General features: G+C 41.8%; 1 protein-coding gene across 1 annotated transcript in view; it reads right to left on the reverse strand.

The window, feature by feature from the left end:
- Positions 1 to 5,869, reverse strand: part of gng12a (guanine nucleotide binding protein (G protein), gamma 12a) — a 22,211-nt gene extending 16,342 nt beyond the window's left edge. Inside the window, exon 1 of the mRNA XM_031854940.1 lies at positions 5,547 to 5,869. The gene's annotated coding sequence lies outside the window, so the exon portion shown is untranslated. The remainder of the gene's footprint in view (positions 1 to 5,546) is intronic.
- Between the last annotated feature and the right edge of the window lie 991 nt (positions 5,870 to 6,860).

A 6,860-nucleotide genomic window follows, 5' to 3' on the forward strand; every position in this document is an offset into this window, starting at 1 on the left:
ACCTGGCAGTGCCAAACTAACAGATGGTGCACGTGTTTGTGTGTGTGAGAGAGTGTGTTGACTGAAAGCACACAGAAGCACCATGTCACATTTTTGCCTTTGGGAAAGAGAGACCACTGAAGCTTTTAGAAGCAGCCATCAACTGCAGCGAGGCAATCAGAGAGCTCCACCACGTGGCAGAAACAAGGTACTGCGGATTGGTGGACGACAATAACTATGTTATTCTGTGACTGTCCCAAATATGAAGGTGCTACGCACTATTTAGTTTTTTGCGGGTCTTCGACTCAAACCTGGTACACAGCTTGCTATTATTCATAAAATATGTAAAAAAAAAAGTCCCCATGCTGAATATATTGAAAGGTTATCACACAGAGCCGCAGTTTTTCCTCTGTACTACCTTGGGGGGCTGACTTTAAATTATGGAAAGTATTTAAAAGACCACATATGCGCACACGCGCACACACACACACACACACACACACACACACACACACACACACACACACCCACACACACACACACACAGCTCTCAAAGTAAAAGCCACAGAATGTCCTGATAGTCTGTGAAAGACACACTGTTCATTTGTTCCTATAGCATGGGCGTTATGACACTGCTGAATAGCCTCCACTCCTGTGACATTACCACCACATCGTGATCACTGTTAGGAGGGGTTTTGTTTTTGAGGAGTTGGCTGTAAGAATTTGGTGGCAAAGAGAGGCAGAAGAGATAAAACATGTCGTTCCTTTATCCTAGGCTGTTAGTTTGAAGATGGACAGCAGGTGGACGACAGAGAGACGTTCCTGTGTGTGGCAGGTTGAAGATAACGGGCCTAAAGATACTCTTATTGTCACCGCTGCTCTATATTTAACATGTTCTCCCTCACCCCTTTCTCACTTTTGTCTTCTGTCTGTCTACTTCCCCCATGAACAGACCCCACACACACACACACACACACACACACACACACACACACACACACACACACACTTTGGTTTGAGCTGTTATTCTGTTTACAAACATTAATAATGCACAAATGATTCGATCTCGGGTTTGAATTTTTGTAGTTAGAGAAAAAGACTTGTTGACATTTGCGGGAAATAGTGAAATATTATGTTATACAATGTTAAAATATCAAGCTGACGCGAATTTACCAACACGTCTGCTGCAAACTCTCCCAGCTCGTTTACTAGCCTCGACGGTTAGAGGGACAAATCTGACCTCACATCAGCGTCTACGAGGAACCTCAACCTGGGACACAGTTTACACTCATGCAATAATCCAGCAGCTGGTTGTGTGTGCACATGAAGCCTCCAGAAATAAACCTTTTGATAAACAATTTGCTGGAAAGCTTCACTGTTTCACTACCGACGACAAGTCTCAATATACTGCAGGCTGTCTTGAGTTGTTGTTTAAATATCCTTATACAACTGATACTGAAAAGTCTTTGTTGTTTTACCTCATTTAAAAAAGTGATACATAAACACTCGATCATGACACTCAGCATGTGAATGATAGAGAAGGGCGCTGGTGTCTGGATGTTTTCTGACCGGAAACAATCGATCAATCAATTAATGTCATTTAAGTCATTAATCAAACAAAAACTCGTTGATCATCGGTCATCGATTCCAGCTTCTAAAATGTGAGGATGTGCTGCTTCTCTGTCTTTCATGATATTGATCGATGGCCTGCTGTGTAAGACAAAAGAAGCTGTTTTAAAGATGTCAGTTTCAAAAAACAAAACAGATTTAATAATGAAAAGTAATTGTTCTTGCAGCAGTTGTGTCCTTGAGAGGATTGGGCTTCAAATCATTTCAAATAAGCCTTCAACCAAACTAAATCCATGTGATGGTTTCTACCCCACACAGGACGTCATGAAAAGCGACTGCCACGGGACCTTTAGGAGGAAGTCGCAGTAATAAAGCATTCCATGAGGATTAGAGCGCTCCCTGGTCGGGTGGAGATGCCGGTTCTACCTTTCTGTCTGTCAACTGTCTCCTCTGCAAACACCACTGTAGACGCTCTGCTCAAAGGACGGGGGAGCGGAGAGGAAACCTGAGAGCCGCGATGACGAATCACAATCAAAAGCTCTCGACACGGTTACAGGAACGAGGGGACATTATGTCTGTCACGCTACCTTTCTCACCTATCTGAGATGGTTGCCGTGATAACACTTCCTGCTCGGCTTTGCAAACGTGTGCATCCGAGTTTGATGTCAATCTGAGTACACGAGCATTAACGGGGCCTCATTTCCTCAGTCAGCAGAGAAGCATCTACCAGCTGTCCTCACCTCTGGGCTGGAACTTTAATTCCAAAACAAAAGATTTAACGATGTCTTGGAGAGTGTTTCTGCTTTAGAGGAGATGTATTACTGAGTCGGCCTACTTTAAAGGAAGAAGATCCAGCAACACTTTCATGAAAGCAAGTAATTCTGCTGCCAAACCAACAGATGGGTGTGACTGTATACCCGCCATGTCACCACCACTCCTCTCAGGGAAGCTGCTGCTGGGTTAGGGTGGAACTCAAGCAAACCACTGAAGGCTCAGCCTTGTGACTACCAACACACACAATGCAGAGCATGTGCAGACACACACACACACACACACACACACACACGCACACACACACACAAACACAAAAAACTGTTGCCCGATTGATCGTCTGCCAAATGTTATATTGTTATATTTAGTAGAAATATGCAATCAGCAACAATGCTCTCTAGTCGCCAATCGCAAATTAATACCCGTTTAACTTACAAACACCGGCTCTAAGCAGCTTATAATAGCTGCAATAACTAAATAAACAACAACATAAACAGTCCGTATCGGCCAATAGCTCATCGACGACCAACAAGCGGTATCAGCGGCAAAAACGTTATCAGGGCATCTCTAAAAGCTGTTGTATGTCTGATGGTGTTTAGATAATACTTAACATCTGAGAACATGTTCAGGGCTGCAACTAATGATTACTGTCTGTCAAATATATTCTTGATTGTAAAATATATGAAAAATATTCAAATTTCAGGAGCTGGACCAGATAATATTTGGCAAATTTGCTTGAAGAATTACTAAAAAGATGAATTGGTTATCAAATAGTTGGGGATTCATTTATTTCTGATCAACTAATTGATGAATTGACTCATTGTTTCAGCTCTAAACATAAACACTGCACAGATCTCCTTTATAATCTCTAAACATGACAACATTTATGAACTACATGCTCATCAAAACACATTGAAAACTAACAAACGGAGGTCAATTAATGTGACATTCATTTTATTATTGCAACTAACAATTATATTTTTATTGTTGATGAATCTGAGGGTTAGTTTTTTAAATGAATGTATTTATCTATAAAATGTCGGAAAATTGAGAAAGATGTTATAATTTCTCAGAACACTGGGTCCCGTCTTCAAATAGCTTGTTTTATCCAACAGCCCAGACCTCTAAGATAAACAGTTTACAAATAACAATTAATCAAAATAGTTGTTGATCAACTAATGTGACTAATCGACTAATTACTTCAACTCAAAACAGAGTGAAACAACACCCAACATACATGTTTTAATGAGTGTGTATTTTACTGTGAGCGTCACAAACACAGAGTAGAAACACTGAATGTACTCTTTGATGAGGTAGAGATATGTACTTTACAACACATAGTAGACTTTTAGAAACATTTGCTTTATAACACATACTTTTAGAAACATACACTTTGGTACTGCATCTGCGTCACACGTGTTCAAGAAACTATGTGAAGCACTCAGCCGTGTAAGGAAGTACGAAAGAAAGTGAAGCAAGCATGTACACGTCGTACACACTCCGACTTCAACAAACCGTGTGCAATGAAAGGCCTGAGGGGGAATCCACAGGCCGCTCTACGAGGAAGCAGATCCTGGCTGACGGGCGGCCACCGCTTGCGTCCGCCTCCTGCAGCAAACTATTTTGTCGTCAGCAGAGCGAGTCGGGCAGCATTCTGTGTCGAGAGGAGATGAGAGCTGCCTCCAGAGCAGCCCGTCAGCCGACGAGGTACTACAGCATTGGTTACGGCTGTGTGTGCCGTTTCCCACATGATCCCAACAGATCATCCTTTGTTCAATAAATGAAACTCATATGGAGATGGAGGAAGGAGATTTAAATCCATCCTCCCCTCAATCTCAAACTGTACAGGGAGTCCCCTCACCCTTTTTTAAAATCTAATCCTTGCATTAAGCAAGGCATTGTTGGTACCCATCTCGAGCACCTAGCCCCCTCCTCCTGTTACTAATCAATTTACATGCATCACACGCCACCTTAAATCCTGCCAGCAATCCGGGCTAACCTACTCGCACAGCTCCTAATGCAGCACCAACGTTGGTAGAGGGAAGCTTTCATGTCAAAGGTCACATTTACCTCTACATTAAAACACACATCTCAATAAGTACGCTTTGAGGAACTTTGAGTGAAACCACTCTTGTGAATTTGCAGATTTTGCCAACATAGGGGGTTAGTGTTTAATTCCGAGGAATTGCACCAGACAGGCTCATGATCAGGCCCGACAGCACATGGCAGCTGTTCACGGAGGTCATCGCCTTCATTTCTAGTGAAGTCGCAGCATATTCCTTGTCCGATATCAGACGGCAATTGTCAAAATCGCACATCGCTTTTACCTGTGACGCCACCTGTGCATGTAGGTCATGAGCGCATACATACTCGTGTTTGTGTGTCAAATAGAAGTAACGCAGCAACATATTCTGTTCATACTTCGTCTGTGTCCGTCATGAGGCTGTTGTTCACTCCGTCGTGATAAAAACTTAAGTGACACCCAAAAAACCAAACTATCAGCACGAAGGCAGGACGTGTGTGATCCTCAGCTTCCACAGTGTGTGGAGCGAACCCACTCGTGTTGATGGGCGTTGAGAGGAGGCTTTGATGGTCGGTGAATGGGGTACTAATGAGTTGGCCTTATCAATGGCCGGTCTGTATTCTGCCCTCCTAATGGCCAGGGGGGGACATCAACAGAGCTGTTGATGCTCCATGTAAACATCTCAGCCACTTCCCTGTGTGGGGGCCTCTCTTCAATCATCATATAATCTAATTGGTTCATGTTGGACTTCCCTGGCAATGTTGCAAGCCATTACCTATTGCATAATAGACCAATGTGAAGAAAGAGGCTGTTTTTTTGTTTTTTTTACATCTATAAAAGTGTTTTATGTTCTGGAATAATCTATTGCTTTCCACAATAAGTCCTTCTGTGGTAGATACAGTAGGTGGGGCCTGTGGGGAATAACCATGGCAGAAGGCCGAGACAGTGCTGAGTAAACCTGTTGAACATTCATGAAGCAACAAGTCTCACATTGTGTGTGTCACTGGAGGCACAGATGAGGAGATAAACACATTGTTTGGTATATAAATTCGCTGTGGCGCAACATAAGTGTTGCATAAACGGGTGAAGACTGTGAAAAGCTGCCAGCTATGACAGTGTAGATGTGTTTTGGTAGTAGAGACCAGCTGTTGCTTTAGAGTAAAAGATGTTAATGTGACAGTGTATCGACACATGGCAGTCTTACCTGGTAATGTACAGTCAGGTCTATCCGTGTCTCCTTTCCCTGAAGCCGAACTGTATCCGTCAACAGACTGGGAGGAGACCTTTCCCTCTGCAATACCACAACTACACTAATTACACCTTTAACACAAACAGCTGTACATGGACCTCACCGCCGACTACAAAGCTGCCGATTGGTGACGCTTTCACTTTCCGCTGACGGTTGGTGTTGATATTTAATTTCGTTTTACTTTTTCCTTCCCAGTACGACCAGTCTGCCCCCTCTCTTTTCCTTTTCCTCCACTACGAGAACAGCCGAGTTTAGTCGGGAGGAGTGAGGCGGACCAACCGAAACACTGACGGATGTTCACCAGCGTAAAGCTAGCTATCTTTATATACTACTTCCGTGTATTATTTTCAAAATAAAACGCCCGGTGAGGAATTAAAACCGTGCAAGTGAAAACAAACGGAGGAGCATCTAGTTTAATCTAGTTTAAATTAGTAAAGAAAAGTGCCAAATTATGAAGAAATCTCCCTGATATTGTTTTGAATTTTCAATACAACAATTATTCTGTCTGTATATGTAATATTTCAGTTATTGGGGATGTTTTACTTATTTAATATTCTTTACTGTTTTTTTACTTATTTATAATACTTGTTTTGATCTTGTTTTTTTTTTTACTATGTCTCTTGATGGCACTATACTGTATGCTGCTGTAATCCTGTAAATGTCCCCGCTGCGGGACTAATAAAGGATTATCTTATCTTAACCTGTAACATGTTGATGCATTGGCTTCATATTTCTATGACAGTGCTGCTTTCAGAGATGCTGAGCAAATGAATGGGACTGAAATTAATTTATACGTAACTGGAATCCAGCTAATTTGATCGCATATCTATTAATGTATTAAGATACTGTGAATTAACATTCCTTCATTTATAGTGAACAGATCACATAAAGTCAAAGTGATGAACATTTGTTAATGGTGAGCAACATGAATTCATGACATCCTGTATTAAATCAAGAGTCATGTATTTGTTAAACATCACTTTTGTAGTGTTATCGATTAGGTTAAGGGGTACATGCTCGACACTGAGAAAAATAGTTTACAGGATAGTTATGGGCACATTGAATTCCCCCTGAAATTTGGACGATTGAAAGCAGTCTCCAACTGAGTAAACACTCTTATGTAATAGTACCTGAAAATTGTATTTACGGTATTAATGAGGTATTAATTTGAGGAAGCACTATGAATGCGGATGCATCAAGTCTAGGTTATCTCCAAAATATCCCTCATTCAGAATGTAAAATCTAAAAACCACCACAGCTTCCGGTCTC

This window comes from Anarrhichthys ocellatus, unplaced genomic scaffold (genome assembly GCF_004355925.1).
Source record: "Anarrhichthys ocellatus isolate YVR2014 unplaced genomic scaffold, GSC_Weel_1.0 scaffold15, whole genome shotgun sequence".
Classification (NCBI taxonomy): Eukaryota; Metazoa; Chordata; class Actinopteri; order Perciformes; family Anarhichadidae; genus Anarrhichthys; species Anarrhichthys ocellatus.